We start from the raw sequence: 16,602 nt of genomic DNA, 5'->3' as shown, positions 1-16,602 counted from the left end.
TACCCTCAATCTGATCTTCCGGATTCCGGGACACGTTGATACCGAGGTATTTGAATGTAGTTGGTGCTACCTGGATCTCATAAGTGCCAAACCGTATATGGGTAGGCCGCTGTCCTTCCTGGAAAAAGAAGCCCAGGGACTTTCCCGGGTTTATGGCCAGGCCAGAGATGGTCTCAAACCGTTCAAAGATGGTCGCTAGATGTGAATGATCACCCTGCAGATTCCGGAGGAACACCAGTATATCGTCGGCATATATGGAGACCAAATTATGGATGTCTCCAACTGGTATGCCCGCCTCCTCCGCCCGAGCTCGGAGTGCAATCGTTAGGGGTTCCAGTGTAAGTACGAACAGTAATGGCGACAGCGGGCATCCCTGTCGGGTGCCCCGGTGGACGTCATAACTGTCCGAGGTGTGTCCGCCTATGCCTGCTCTAGCCGTTGGATTTGTATACAGCAACCGAATCCATTTTATCAGGGCATCCGGGAAACCGAATCGTTTTAGGACTTCGAACATGAAGTCCCACACCAGGGAGTTAAACGCTTGTCGGAGATCCAGGGCTATGCAGCCAGCATGCGGCAGATCGTGTGGGGTGGTCGCCATTAGGGCGTGGATTCGCCTCTGGGAGAAAGCCACATTGGTCAGTGTGAATCAGATCAGGGAGATGGGCTTGTATTCGTAAGGCGATAGCTTTGCTAAGGATTTTATACTCCGTGGAGAGCATGGAGAGGGGTCTATAGTTGTTCACATCAAGGGCGTCCCTGCCAGGTTTCGGAATGGAAATTACCAAGGCCTGCATAGTCGTGGCTGGTAGGTGGCCGGCCTCATAAGCAGTTTTGTATATTTTCTCCAAGGCGGGTGTCAGTGATTCAGAGTAAGTTTGGTAAAACTCCCCAGGCAGTCCATCCATGCCCGGAGTCTTACCCCGGTTAAGTGTGTGTATAGCTACTTTTATTTCCTGCTGTGTTATGGGTCCGGCCAGGGCCGTCTGAACCTCTTGGGTCAGGGCTGGAATCGTCAGTTCTCCTAGGAAGTCCAACATGGCATCCCCAGCATCCGCGGGGGGAGGAGCATAGAGTCTCTCTAGGTGGGTCTTAAATACAGTGTTAATTTCTAGTTGTGTATTTACCTGCCTGCCTGTCTCATCACGGATACTCACAATTATTGGGATCTCAGGGGTATCTCGGATCAAACGTACCAGCAGTGCACCGGGTCTATCCGCCTCCGCCTGCTGGTGTCTCAAATAGTCCCTATAGTCCATAACTCTCAAGGTTTCCAGGAGTTCTGCGTGCTCAATGTTACACAATTGTAAGTCGCCTTTGCACTCAGGGTCTGTTCCTACCTCAGTCTCAAGCTCCTTCAGACGGTTCTCCACTCCGCAGAGTTTGTCATGGAGTTCTTGCCTGGCTCCCACCAACCGCCCAATCGCAGCCCCCCTTATCATAGCCTTCATTGCATCCCACACTACCAGGTTCGAGGACGTGGAGTCCCAGTTTTCCCTGAAGTAATTGGCTAACGTGTCGGCAAGGTGTGTGCGGAACGGGCCATCTTCAAGTAGTGAGGGATTGAGCCTCCAGGTGGGGACTGGTGAGGGTATCTTTCCCCAGTGTAGGTCTAGTGTGAGCGGCCTATGATCCGAAAATGTTTTGGCAAGATAGTCTGAGGACGTAAACTTGGCCGTTAAGGAGTTGGTGCATAGAAATCGGTCTAGGCGGGTATGTAGGTTATGCAATGGGGAGTAATATGAATATTCTTTGTGTGTTGGATGTAGTGCACTCCATACATCTGTCATTCCCCATCCCTGAAGCCACGTCCCAAATGAGTCAGACAGCTTGTGAACCCCTGTCGCCTGGAGGGGAGGGTGCGATCTGTCTAGGTCCACGTCTAGTACCATGTTCCAGTCTCTCCCTAAGACCCAGGGGACGTCTATCCAATCTGCTAAAGCTCTCCCCACGGTTGCAAGGAAGCTGACCTGATCAATGTTCGGGGCATAGATGCTGCCCAGGACCACCATTGTACCGTCTAGTGTGCCCTTCACCAGTATGTAGCGCCCTTGGTCATCCACCCTCCTCTCCAGTTCCACGAAAGGGGTACCATACCGCACCCATATCGTGGCCCCTTTGGAGAAGGCAGAGTACTTAGTGGAAAATATGGTTCCTCTCAATTTTTTCTGTAGTGTGTGCGCCTCAGACTGTGTTAGGTGTGATTCCTGTAGGAATACTATGTGCGCACGCTGGCGAATCAAGAAGGCGTGCACTCTATGTCGCTTTTGCACTGCCCCAAGCCCTCGCACCTTCCAGGTAACCAGCCTATATTTCCCTTTCTTGTCAGCCATACCCAAATACAGGCGCCATAGTGGACAGCTTTTCATAATACAATATGTACATTATCAGTGCTAGCCAGGAGACGGTTCCCTCCCCTTCCATAACACAAACTCTGGAGGCGCAGCCTCGGAACTCTGCTGTGCCAAACATGAAACTGTAAAACATAATCAAACAATCTGCGGTGCATACGCTCTTGGGGGGGGTCGGCTAAGCATGGGCCGTGTCCGAAGAGCCATACTTGTTTGAGCTGTCGGCTCAACGGTACCGCCGGGAGAGTTATCATATAACCGTCCCTTACCGGCAGCCGCTTTTAGGGAGGGGGGGACATTTCCTGCATATACAGTGTTATGTTCCTATGTTTCACAGAAGTGTGGGGTGTGTGAGAGTCTTTGTCCCAGAGACAATACATAGAAAACGCAAGTTGGCACCCTCAAGTTTCATCACAGCAATAGATAAACACAATCATGCACCCTATCAGTAGATCTCCTTCCCTCCCCATGTTGTGGCTGTTAAATCAGTTTATACCAAAAGGATACTACTTTGACCTGAGGACCCAGGTCTCATCCGTGCGAGGAGTTATTCCTGGGCATTGTCTAGAAGTTCATCTGCCGCTCTAGGCGTTACAGTCGGGAACAGCACCATACTATTTTCCGAGTCCGAATGTACAATGCTGTCTTCAGTGTCCGTATTGATTGTCCCTCGCTCCTCCCTGAAGGAGCCCACCAGTGCGATAGCGTCGTCCCGTCCTTGTTTCTGTTGGTGATCAGTAGGTTTACGTCGATTTGGTTTCGCACTTCGTGCACTCGATCTATCCTCCGCACGATCCAGGCCGGTCTTTGATCCGTTGGCTGATGATCCCTGGGTTGGGTCCGGGTTCTCTTCAATATCCATCACTTCCAGCCACTCTTCCACGTCCGTGGGGCTTTCAAAGAAGTGAGTTTTGTTGTCGTGGATCACCTTGAGGCGTGCAGAAAACAGCAGGGCATAGCGGAGTTTGGCTCTCTGGAGTCTCTGTTTTACCGCGTAGTAGGAGGATCGCTGCTTCTGCACCAGATTGGTGTAGTCTGGGTAGAGTGAAATATGTGTGTTCTCATACTCTATGATGGATTTCATTCGGGCCCGTCTAAGCAGCTCGTCCCTATCTCGGTAATTAAGAATCTTAACAATCAGAGGCCAGGGCAATTGGCCCGATTTCGGCCTACCTGCGGGGATCCTGTGCGCTCTCTCCACACAGAAGAACGGGGACAGACCCTCTGCAGCTACGTTATCTCGGAACCACTGCTCCATGAATTCCGTCGCATGAAGCCCCTCACTACGTTCCGGAAGTCCAATGACGCGGATGTTATTCCGTCGATTGCGACCTTCTGCATCCTCCACTCGTTCCATATGAGTTTTTACTTGGTGTTGGATTTGTTGGATGGAAACGGCGTGGTCTGCCACCGTCGGGGTGAGGTCTGTCAGCGTCAGCCCTTGGTCTTTAACTTTATCCGCCAGCTTATCGTGATCGGCTTTAAGCAGTGAGAGATTAGTGGTCAGGGTGCCCATTTGCGACTCCATTGCGGCCCTGGCGTCTCTGATTTCCTTAAGTATCAGATCCAGTTTGTCCCCTTGTTGCTCCTCCGAGAGGGTAGAGTTCAGCGTTAGAGGTGTGGGGCCTCCCAGGCCCGCATCCGGAGTAGGTCCCGTAGAAGTCCCTTCCTTGCCATCCGTGGCCTTAGCACCTTTCCGCACCATGGTTGTCGTCTGGGGGCCCACACCAGGCTGGGTCTACGTCGCAGGGCAGGCACCTACCGCACCCCGTCTTCCTCCCACTCGGGTTCCCGTCTCAGCCCTGCGACCTCTCAAGTCTTTGAAAGGCGATCGATCCCTCGACAGGGTTCTAGTTAGGTCACTATTACTCCAGGATGCACAGGCCGCACCCACCTCTCTCCAACGCAATGGGGCAGCAGGGATCAGCTCACAGGGTGGGCGAGTTGGCACCCTCCACCCAGGGTAACAATGTTGGTCTTCTTCGCACCCTCACTCGTCACTTGGGCCCGTTCCCGCGTCTCCGCTGGATTAGGCGGCAACCGTCCATTGCCCCGCACCGTCGGCGTAGCGCGACTCTAGGTCTGCGGCTCCCCTCCGCCTGCCTCCCCCTCCTCGTTCAGGGTAGTAGCGGTGATTCTCTTCGCGTCCCTGGTCCCGGTCCAGGCCGACGGCACTTGTGGATTCTCGCCGTCCTGGCCCTCCAGCAGCGGCAACGTCAGTGGGGAGAAGGGGGGGGGGGAGTGGGGGAAGGCAGACAGGGCCGGCCCCGCACCTCCCACGGCGTCTTAGTGTTTCCCCCACTCGCTGGCAGTAACCGGGGTCTCCGGCCAGGGGCGCCGGCACGTCGCGGTTCCCGGGCTTCCCGCAGGCGGGGCTCACCTCCGTGCGCCAGTTCTTTTCACCAGGTGGTCGCGTCCAGGCTCCCAGAATCCTGTACCTAGGGTGTTAGGGGGGGAACCTCAGCTCATTCCCCCACGGCGTCGTTAGTAGTCGGGCAGTTGGTCAGGCAATCGTGTCCGGGCAGGCCCCGACACCACAGCAGACAGCATCCAATGCCCCGGGTAGGGCTCGCACTCGAGGTCCCGGCTTGCGGCGTGGGACTAGGCCGCAGACCTCCTCTTGCAGTCCGCCCGGTATCCGCGGCTCCCGGAATCCTCAAACTTCCGTCGGGGCGAGCGGGGCACCTCAGCGGCAGATTCCAACCGTTGGTGGCGCAGGACGGCCTCCCGTTACGGCTAGCAGGATGTGTTTTTCTCCCGTCGGCACCGGAGCTCTAACAGCCTCCGTCCGCCATGCTGGCTTGCTAGTCACGCCCCCCTCCCATTTGAGCCTTCGGGCCATTTTCCCATCACTATCTAGCCGTTGACCACTTGCTTTAGATCTAGTCTTGCATTTTTGGGTCATGATTTTGTCCCTCCCCATGTTTTGGCTGTTAAATCAGTTTATACCAAAACGATACTACTTTGACCTGAGGACCCAGGTCTCATCCGTGCGAGGAGTTATTCCTGGGCATTGTCTAGAAGTTCATCTGCCGCTCTAGGCGTTACAGTCGGGAACAGCACCATACTATTTTCCGAGTCCGAATGTACAATGCTGTCTTCAGTGTCCGTATTGATTGTCCCTCGCTCCTCCCTGAAGGAGCCCACCAGTGCGATAGCGTCGTCCCGTCCTTGTTTCTGTTGGTGATCAGTAGGTTTACGTCGATTTGGTTTCGCACTTCGTGCACTCGATCTATCCTCCGCACGATCCAGGCCGGTCTTTGATCCGTTGGCTGATGATCCCTGGGTTGGGTCCGGGTTCTCTTCAATATCCATCACTTCCAGCCACTCTTCCACGTCCGTGGGGCTTTCAAAGAAGTGAGTTTTGTTGTCGTGGATCACCTTGAGGCGTGCAGAAAACAGCAGGGCATAGCGGAGTTTGGCTCTCTGGAGTCTCTGTTTTACCGCGTAGTAGGAGGATCGCTGCTTCTGCACCAGATTGGTGTAGTCTGGGTAGAGTGAAATATGTGTGTTCTCATACTCTATGATGGATTTCATTCGGGCCCGTCTAAGCAGCTCGTCCCTATCTCGGTAATTAAGAATCTTAACAATCAGCGGCCAGGGCAATTGGCCCGATTTCGGCCTACCTGCGGGGATCCTGTGCGCTCTCTCCACACAGAAGAACGGGGACAGACCCTCTGCAGCTACGTTATCTCGGAACCACTGCTCCATGAATTCCGTCGCATGAAGCCCCTCACTACGTTCCGGAAGTCCAATGACGCGGATGTTATTCCGTCGATTGCGACCTTCTGCATCCTCCACTCGTTCCATATGAGTTTTTACTTGGTGTTGGATTTGTTGGATGGAAACGGCGTGGTCTGCCACCGTCGGGGTGAGGTCTGTCAGCGTCAGCCCTTGGTCTTTAACTTTATCCGCCAGCTTATCGTGATCGGCTTTAAGCAGTGACAGATTAGTGTTCAGGGTGCCCATTTGCGACTCCATTGCGGCCCTGGCGTCTCTGATTTCCTTAAGTATCAGATCCAGTTTGTCCCCTTGTTGCTCCTCCGAGAGGGTAGAGTTCAGCGTTAGAGGTGTGGGGCCTCCCAGGCCCGCATCCGGAGTAGGTCCGGTAGAAGTCCCTTCCTTGCCATCCGTGGCCTTAGCACCTTTCCGCACCATGGTTGTCGTCTGGGGGCCCACACCAGGCTGGGTCTACGTCGCAGGGCAGGCACCTACCGCACCCCGTCTTCCTCCCACTCGGGTTCCCGTCTCAGCCCTGCGACCTCTCAAGTCTTTGAAAGGCGATCGATCCCTCGACAGGGTTCTAGTTAGGTCACTATTACTCCAGGATGCACAGGCCGCACCCACCTCTCTCCAACGCAATGGGGCAGCAGGGATCAGCTCACAGGGTGGGCGAGTTGGCACCCTCCACCCAGGGTAACAATGTTGGTCTTCTTCGCACCCTCACTCGTCACTTGGGCCCGTTCCCGCGTCTCCGCTGGATTAGGCGGCAACCATCCATTGCCCCGCACCGTCGGCGTAGCGCGACTCTAGGTCTGCGGCTCCCCTCCGCCTGCCTCCCCCTCCTCGTTCAGGGTAGTAGCGGTGATTCTCTTCGCGTCCCTGGTCCCGGTCCAGGCCGACGGCACTTGTGGATTCTCGCCGTCCTGGCCCTCCAGCAGCGGCAACGTCAGTGGGGAGAAGGGAGGGGGGGGGGTGGGGGAAGGCAGACAGGGCCGGCCCCGCACCTCCCACGGCGTCTTAGTGTTTCCCCCACTCGCTGGCAGTAACCGGGGTCTCCGGCCAGGGGCGCCGGCACGTCGCGGTTCCCGGGCTTCCCGCAGGCGGGGCTCACCTCCGTGCGCCAGTTCTTTTCACCAGGCGGTCGCGTCCAGGCTCCCAGAATCCTGTACCTAGGGTGTTAGGGGGGGAACCTCAGCTCATTCCCCCACGGCGTCGTTAGTAGTCGGGCAGTTGGTCAGGCAATCGTGTCCGGGCAGGCCCCGACACCACAGCAGACAGCATCCAATGCCCCGGGTAGGGCTCGCACTCGAGGTCCCGGCTTGCGGCGTGGGACTAGGCCGCAGACCTCCTCTTGCAGTCCTCCCGGTATCCGCGGCTCCCGGAATCCTCAAACTTCCGTCGGGGCGAGCGGGGCACCTCAGCGGCAGATTCCAACCGTTGGTGGCGCAGGACGGCCTCCCGTTACGGCTAGCAGGATGTGTTTTTCTCCCGTCGGCACCGGAGCTCTAACAGCCTCCGTCCGCCATGCTGGCTTGCTAGTCACGCCCCCCTCCCATTTGAGCCTTCGGGCCATTTTCCCATCACTATCTAGCCGTTGACCACTTGCTTTAGATCTAGTCTTGCATTTTTGGGTCATGATTTTGTCATGGTCACTACTGGCAAGAGAGTCCTCTGACCCTGACTCGACTGAAATGGAAACCAATTCCCCCGCCCTTAGATTTGGAGAGCCCATTGGATTATTTAGCCAGGGTCCGGGTAATACCAACTGCGTTGCTGCACCAACCAAAGGAGTATTTATAGATGCATTTGTTAAAAGATTATTATTTCTTAGCAGTGACTTTTCGGAAGGCTCCAATTCTGTCAGTCCCTGGGGTCTAGAGAGTCCGGAGTTGCCAATACCCTCATCTGCTAGATTAGGCATCAGTGACACTGGCTGCTGGTGTTCTGACTGGATTAGATCCTCACTGCCTGAAGTATGCACAGAGAGTTGCTGTAGCCCGGTATCCAAGGGCTGAGCGTGCTGAACAGGCTGGGTGGGCGGAGCGAGTGACTGGGCTCCGCCAGAACCCCCATCCAAGCGAAGACAGATGAAGCTGGGGAAGCACTCTCTGCCATGGGTCCACTCGGCAGAGGCGGAGACTCAGCAACAGCAGCAGCATGGGAAAAGGCCTCCATGATGAGCCTCTGCCTTACTTCGCCACGATCAGCGGCCGTCCCGCGCTGCCCACCACAGTTCTCTGTCCAGCTCTCATTGACTGCGCAGATGTCAGTCTCCTCTGTCCTTCTAGTAGAGTTGCCACACCGAGGATTGCCCGTCCCTCGTCCCACCGCAGCTCCTGGTGCGGCTCCCAGCACTGCTGCCTCTCTGAAGGCGTCTTTCAGTGCTCTACATACCTTGGGGGCCATTATCGCGGAATGCAGCAGCCTACCACGAATCGTGCCAACCACAGCAGCGGCCTTAAGGAGGGCAACAAAAGTCCACAATTCAAGCCACTGCAAGCATTTCTGCCACCATGAATCCAAAGAGCTCATGAGCTACGGGCTTTTTTTTACCATACTATAGCCTAATATTCTTCCTTTGAAACATATGCCTCGGGCTGAACTCAGGGGCAACTATTTCGTAGCAGTCAGTCAGCCACCATATTTGCTCCGTATTTTAACCTGTTTTCAAATGTGTTAATCAGACTCTTATTTAGAAACGCTAAAGCATGATAAATGAGAAGTTGTGTGGTGGTTTTTGTCACCAGTTAGAAATTTAGGGTGAGTTTAAAAACAGGTTAAAACTTTCTTTAAAAACAGAGAAATCACAGTCTCTTAAGTGTATGTTCCCACTACTAATGTCTAAGGCATGGTGAGAAGCTGCATCATGTCGCCATGTCAGTATTCGTCTTGTGTCAACAAAAGGAGGGGGGACCAGGAGCTTGTTTCAGTCCAGTGCCCGTGCTCCACAAATGACCGCTAAATCATAAGGGACACTGTTCCGTGTAAAGGGTGCAGCATGTCACCTAATCTCAAAAAAGGAAAGATATAGAGTAGGAAAGATCTAGAAGAGGAGGTTGAAAAAGAGAGAGGCAAAGGTTCATTCCCAGTATCAAGGATCCAATCCCGGAGGGGAGGGCCAATACTTGCCTCTTACTTGCCCTCACACACCCCGAAGGATGTCATGCTTCATCATCGGGCCTTTGCTACTCGTCGGGCCGACGCCGCAATGCCCAACAGGCCCCCGAAGGGTCACTTTGATGGAGATCTTTTAAGAGAAATGCCGTTTGGTGAGTGTGGGTGTGTGGGGTGGATCCGGTGAGAGAGGCAGTGAGGTGCATGCAGGGGTAGATAAAATTACCCCTTGCCGAGGGTGGTGGGTTTCCACTGATGGATTCTTTAATAATGTGGTACCCCTGGTAGGTTAAAAAATCATTAGGTTAGTGAGTTACGATGAGGCCTAATGTGCCTGTGTAACTTAACAAAAGGTCAACATGTTTCACGCCTACGCAGTCCGAATGATCTATTGTCTTTCTTCAGGACCTAGCTAATGTGGAGTTTGTGCACGACAGAGAAGAGAAGGGTTCCAGGGTGGTAACCCACTCGTGTGTGAGGTGTCATGAGGTAGGCCGCAGGGAGAATGTCCCTATAGTATGGTCTGCAATCTCAACTCGTAGATGCACCCAAGCATGGAAAGTTTCCTATATCGGATGAAAAGAAGAGGGGAAACAAAAAGGCTCATGCGTCAGGCGCATCATGGCAAACGTGTGTATTAAACCTTTGCACATACTGTAAGTTAGCGTCAATGGTAGCATGACCTGACTAAAAACAGACAAACACTCAAAAGAACATTAAAAGTGGGACATAGTTCCAGGAGAGGTGACGCTGTGTCACGTGTATGGGTCACCGAACGTGAACACGGTACACCGCCAGTCCACCGATGGTTGTATCTGTGGGAGTATGCCCTGCCGGTAGTCAGGGGTGCAGCAGGGTGCGTGAGGAGCGCTGCCAAGTGCGCACCTCGCCCAGAGTGTTGACAGGTGTAGAGCTCCCTCAACTAGGCATGTCGTCCTGGCCATGCGGCAACATCACTGCACCCTGCAATCATCCCAATATCATACATGCCAACATTTCAGGAAAGCAAAGTGGGAGGTTTAAAAAAAATTAAAAAATCGGGAGAATGGGGCTTTGAATCGGGTTACTGGCATGTATTGGCTTGTGTGCTTCTATAGGATCGGACATTTGAAACGCAAATGCACGTTTTTTTTTCTTACCTTTCAGAAGCATGGAGCATAATGGCAGGCAGAGAGGGTGATACAAGTGTTGGGCACTGGCCTGGCAGGTTGTTGGCAGTGCATGCACCCCCCACCCCCCACCCCCCCTGTGGCAGCCCGGGCTGAAACAGTCCCCCCCCCCTACTTCGCAGGTCATTAAAAGACGATTCCTTTGTTAATGACGCTTTGTTGATTTTTCACACCTTCGAGAGCCCCTGCATCGCCACTCTTTGCTGGAAGAATTAGCACTTTACACAATACCAAGCCCTGTCAGCTGAAACCCCCAGGAATCGGGTTTTTGCTTTTAGGAATCGGGAGGCGGGAGACTAGCCTTCAAATCGGTAGTCTCACGCCTGAATCGGGAGGGTTGGCATGTCTGCAATATATCGGGAAGGTGCCAGTGCAACAGTAGCGAACATACATATAGAGCATCATTAATGGTTTTACAGGTGATGGCTGTGCCTTGCTTACCCTCACAAGGCAGGGGTGTGGTGTCCCACGGCTAATCACCGCTGGATGCCCGCTCCCTATTTGCTACACATGGGGAAGAAAAAGCGTGCAGCTTTGTAATGAAAACTAGCTTTGGTAATGCGGGGCGGCTGTAATCAGCCTAGTGCTCACTGTATGGTTATCGCATATCCCCCACTGTCACGGTGCTCAGTACTCACGGTTGCCGGCTCCTAAGCACCTAGCCACTTCCAGCGACTGCCTATAGTGAGGATTTTTGGGGCATACGTCTAGTATTCATAGCTAACCGGGCTGGAGAGGAAGGCGTCTCCTTCTATTTCTTGTGTACGTATTGTGCCTCGTCACGCGTCTGGGCCTATTGCGCTTGTCTGAACGTGAGTGTCTCAAAGGAAGTTTATCAAGGTGGATGTGCGCATGCTCGGTAAAGGGGCTACTGGTATGTATGTGTTAGCGGAGCAGTAGCCCCGGGTCAAGTGGTTTGATACTGATTAATGTTCCACACAAAATGCCGCGTACTGGTAAGGTATGGATGTCCTTTGAGTCTATGCATGTCACGTGACGATACAATCGCTCCTTATGGTGATAAGCATTTCTGCGAGGCATAGAGGTTCAGTTTGAGATACTTATGGAGAGCTCAGTGGGAGGGGGGGGGGATATCCTCACCATTTGAGTGTCGTAATATCTCAGGGTTTTTTTGGGACAATGCAGGTGTATCACAATGAAGCCTGAAACTTTATGAGAGATAAAGGCAGCGTTACTTACTCCCCTAAGTCTAATGTGAAACTGATAGGGGTGTGGAACAGATAAGGGTCTGGGGTGCCATGGTGAATAATCCTCCCCCAGGCCGGGTATTATTGGGGGGCTCATGGTGGATTAAACCGCCGCTGGTCGTTCTTACCGGATTTGATGTAATATTGTTTGTATAGATGTTCAGAGTGTGGGGTCCAAGTTCATAGTTTCACCCATGGTATATCATCATTCAGTCCGTGGGTTTGTGTCTGTTTTTCGGAACACCCAACGTAGTTCCTGACATAGGAGGGCCTGTGTATTCCAGGTAGGGTCTTGATTCCAAAACTGTCCATGTCAGTTGATCACAGTTGTGACCCACCTCTAGATAGTGGTTGGTCAGTTATGTGGCTGTCCTTCCCCGTCGTATGGTGCTTTTGTGCTGGCTTATTCGTATCCTGACTTGGCGTGACATCATGCCGATGTACCTTAAACAACAGGAGCATGTAATGAGGTGCACGCAGTTCCTGGTTTTGCAATTGGGGTGCCCCCGTTGTTCCCACGTGAAATGGCCCAGAGTAAGAGTCTTTGTCTGGGTTGTGGTGGGCAGGTGTTACAATTACTACACTGATAGTGTCCTGAAACTGGTGGTAAGTTCCAGAGGGTGGCATTCTGAGCTCTCCTCTTTTTGTTCAGTGGGTGCGTATTCACCAGGGTGTCCCAGAGGTTGGATGTCCTCTTAAACGCAAAGCGTGGTTTTTCAAGATTCAGGGTGTCAATATTCAAGGTTTTCCAATTACGTCTGATAATGTTCTTCACTTTGTTAGATAGAGGTGTGAAGGTGGTGACACATGTGAGGATTTTACTAGGTTATTTCTCTTTGGTTTCGAGTAGGGCCTGGTTGTTGTTGTTCCTTGCATGCTTCCTAGCCTTTTCTACAACCCTCTTTGGGTAATGCCTGCTCATGAGGTTCTCCTCAAGGTGGTTGGCCTCTGCTTCAAAATCCTGGGGAGTAGTGCAGTTACGTCGTATCCGCAGGAACTGGCAATCTGGGAGATTTTCACGTAGGGCCTTGGGATGATGGGTCCGGTCTAGCAGGGTGTTACAGTCTGTGATCTTCCTGTGCAGCGTCGTTCTGAGTATGCCCTCGTCAAGGATGATCTTAAGGTCCAAGAATAAGATGGTAGACTCACTTATTGTACCTGTGAACCAGAGGTGTTCATTGAGTCCATAGATCCAGTCCAAGAAGGAGTCGCAGGTCGTCCTGGGTCCTCTCCACAGCACCAAGACGTCGTCTATGTACCTCATCCATGTGATGAGGTTGTCCTTGAACGGGTTGTCACTAGAGAATATGTTCCTGGTCTCAAAAGATGCCATGTACAAGCCTGCCAGGCTCGTCCCGAAAGTGCTGCCCATGCTGGTGCCTTGTATCTGATGGAAGATCAATCTTTTGTAGATGTAGATGACTATTGAATCTCCTGTTGTATTGTCAGCACTGTGTCTCAAATCCCCGGCTGTGATCGTAGGCAGTGGCTTTCTGTGTCCTATCTGGATTGAACAAGGAAATCAAATAATCAGGGAACTGTGAAGCGCACTACTCACCCGTGAGGGTCTCAAGGCGCTGGGGGTGGGGGTGGGGGGTGCAGTTCCAAGTCAGCCGAAGAGCCAGGTCTTGGGGCTCTTCCTGAAGGTGTGCAGAGTGGGGGGCGTCTGATGTTAATCGGGAGCTCGTTCCAGGTCTTTGCTGCGATTTAGGAGAGGCTCTTCCACCCGCTGTGGCTCTGTGGATGCACGGGGTTTCGGCGAGGTCAGCGGAGCAGAGGTTTCTCTTGGGTACGTGGAAGGAGACTCTTTCATTGAGGTATTTGGGTCTGGTATTGTGGAGGGATTTGTAGGAATGGATGAGTAGCTTGAAGGTTACTCTCATCTCAGCGAGGAGACAGTGGAGGTCTTGTAGGTGTCCAGTGATGTGTTCATGTCGTGGGATGCCGAGGATGAGTCTGGCCACGGTGTTCTGGATGGTCTGGAGTTTGTGTTACAGGGATTTTTTGATTCCGGGGTAGAGAGTGTTTCTGTAGTCCAGTCTGCTTGTAATGAGTGCGTGGGTGACTGTCTTTCTGGATTCGGAGGGGATCCATTTGAAGATTTTGCGAAGGGTGCTGAGGGTGTTGAAGTAGGTGAAGGCGACAGCGTTGATCTGTAGGGTCGTGGTGAGGGAGAAGTAGAGAATGATGCTGAGGTTCTGGGTGTGGTCCGTGGGGGTGGGTGGGTTGCCGAGGGTGGTGGGCCACCACGTGTTGTCCCATGCTGAGAGGGTGGGCCAAAGGGCACGGACTTCTGTCTTCTCCAAGTTGAGCTTCAAACAGCTGCTGCTCATCCAGGATGGAATGTCTTTCATTCCTTCCTGGAAGCTGAGTCTGGTGGTGTCGGAATCCTTTGTGAGGGAGAGGATGAGCTGGGTGTCGTCGGCGTAGGATACTGTGCTGAGTCTATGCTGTCTGACAATGGCGGCGAGGGGGGCCATTTAGATGTTGAAGAGCGTGGGACTGAGCGATGATCCTTGGGGTACTCTGCAGTTGTGGGTTCGGAGAGGAGGGAGGGAGTCTGATTCTTTGGGTTCTGGCGGTGAGGAAGGAGCGGAACCAGTCGAGGGCGGTTCCTTGTATGACAGCATAGTGGAGTCTAGCGGTGAGAGTGCGGTGGAAGACGGTGTTGAAGGCTGCGGAGAGGTCTAGTAGGACGAGGGCAGCTGTGTGGCTTTGGTCGAGGAGCATGCGGATGTAATCTGTGGTGGCGTGGAGGGCAATCTCCGTGCTGTGGTTGCTACGGAATCCAGATTGGGAAGGGTCGAGGATGGAGTTCTCTTCAATGAAGTTCGTCAGCTGGTCGTTGACGATATTCTCAGTGACTTTGGCCGCAAAGGGGAGGAGAGAGATGGGTTGGTAGTTTTTTAGGTCCGTCAAGTCTGCAAAGGGTTTGGTGAGGAGTGACTTGACTGCTGCACATTTCCCGTTGTCGGGGAATGTGTCGGATTCAAAGGTGGCGTTGATGGTGCATGGTAGCTATGGCGACGGCGGCTCTGTGGAAGATGTGCGGCGGGCAGGGGTCCATGGGGCTCCTCAGTGAATGCTTTTCATGGTTGTGGAGGTGTCTTTGGTGGCTACCGGGGTCCAGGTGGAGATGGTAGGCTGGCTGTCATTGCTGGAGGAAGGAGAGGTTTCTGTGTCTGGTGTCTGTTTGTTGAAGTTGTCGTAGAGGGACTTGATTTTCATATGCAAGTAGGAGCTGAGCTTGATGTAGAGGTCCTTGCAGGGTGTGACGTCCATGGCTTCGCTGGGGAGTTTGGTGAATTCCTGGATGATGCTGAAGAGTCCCTTTGAGTTGCTGGAGTTAGCGAGGATTTTGTTCCGATGAAGGTCCTTTTGGTGGATCTGATGAGTTGGTGGTACATGGCGTTCTTGTAGGTGGTCTGGTCTTCCGCGGTTTTGCTGTTTCCCTTCGCTTCTTGATACGTCTGCAGGTGCGTCTGGATTCTTGGAGGTCGGTGATTAACCAGGTGGCCTTCATGGGGCACTGTGTGTCGGGGTTGCGTAGGGGGCCTAGCTTGTCTGCGCAGTTGGTGATCCATCTGTGTAGTTCTTTGGCTGCAGAGTTGGCGTTGGTCGAGGTGGGGGGATCCTGGTTGAAGCTGGAGTTGAGGTACTCCTCTGTGACCTTGCTCCAGTTCCTTTGCAGAGGGCGTGGTGTGGGTTTGTGAGTGGTGGCTTTGTCGAAAGAGTACTGTACTCAGTGGTGGTCCGTCCAGGGGGGTTGTGTGGTGTGGCTGAAGTGGATGTTGTTACCTCCTATGAAGATGGGGTAGAGGGGGTGTCCTGCCTTGTGGGTGGGTGTGGTGACGAGCTGTTTCAGTCCGATGTTGGCAAGGTTGTCCCGGAGGGGTGAGGAGTTGGGGTCTCTGAGTTTGTTGCGGTGAAAGTTGAGGTCTCTGAGCAGTATTCAGTCCATTGAGGGGATGGCGTGGGGTGCAATGAGGTCAGTGATGCTTGTGGTGAACGTGGTTCGAGGTCTGGGAGGTCTGTAGGTGAGGGTGTCACATAGGGTCGCTTTGGGGTGGTCTGGATCTGGGAATGGAGGTGTTCCATGGGGGACGAGGAGTCATTCGTACTGGAGGTGGTGTCGGAGGAAGTTATTATGCGCAATGGCGAGTCCACCTCCAGGGTGTTTGGGGCGGTCCTTCCTCTAAATATTGTATCCGTCGGGGATGACGGCAGCAATGTCGGGGGCGGAGGTTGGATTGGTCCAGGTTTCTGTGAAGAAGACGACAGCGTGGCTGTGCAGGAAGCGCACGTTGCGTAGGATGCCCCTCAGGGCTTCGGGTCTTCTGGTGTCTGGCGGGAGGGAGGTGGCCGTGGGGGTGCCGAGGTTGGTGAAGGATTGTTGGCAGGGTCGGTAGGAGAATTGGCCATGGGTGGTGTTCACGCAGACAGCTGGCAGTTGTTCCTTCTGGGGTTGGGTGCGTGGAGGGCAGCTGAGTCGTGGTGGTGGATGGTTGGAGAACCAGGGTACCTGGTACTGGTCGCTGTCCGGTCATGGACGGGCTCAGGCAGACTTGCCTTTGGTGTGCCCGTTGCATGCCATTAAATAGGGAATGGGGAGGGAAACGCAGCTGAGAGGCAGGAACCGGCAGGACGGAGCGGCCGGGCCTCGGGGCCAGCAGCGGTAGGAAAAGGGCAGTGAAACAGGCATAGACAAATGGAGGATACAACAAAGGCACAAAATACAAAACCCAGAAAAAACATGCACAGTAACAGTGACAACATAAAAGACAGAAAAAAGACAGTAAACAGAAATAAATACAGACAAAAAGACAGCCAAGAGACAAGGCTGGCTAGCAGAAGAGCAAGGCTCACCCACTGGACCACCAGGGATGAGGCACAGGCAGGAGCCTGCGGGTGGAGGAGGGCCTCGAACACCTACCTGAGCAGAGAGGTGTAGGGGGCAGCGGTGCAAAGACGGAGCTGCTGGGGCAGAGAGCAGAGTTCCCTGACCAGGAGGTCATAGGTCTTGCCCAGTGAGGGAAG

This window comes from Lissotriton helveticus, chromosome 6 (genome assembly GCF_964261635.1).
Source record: "Lissotriton helveticus chromosome 6, aLisHel1.1, whole genome shotgun sequence".
NCBI classification, from domain to species: domain Eukaryota; kingdom Metazoa; phylum Chordata; class Amphibia; order Caudata; family Salamandridae; genus Lissotriton; species Lissotriton helveticus.
The sequence above is the reverse complement of the archived record's forward strand: the minus strand, read 5'-3'. Positions refer to the sequence as shown.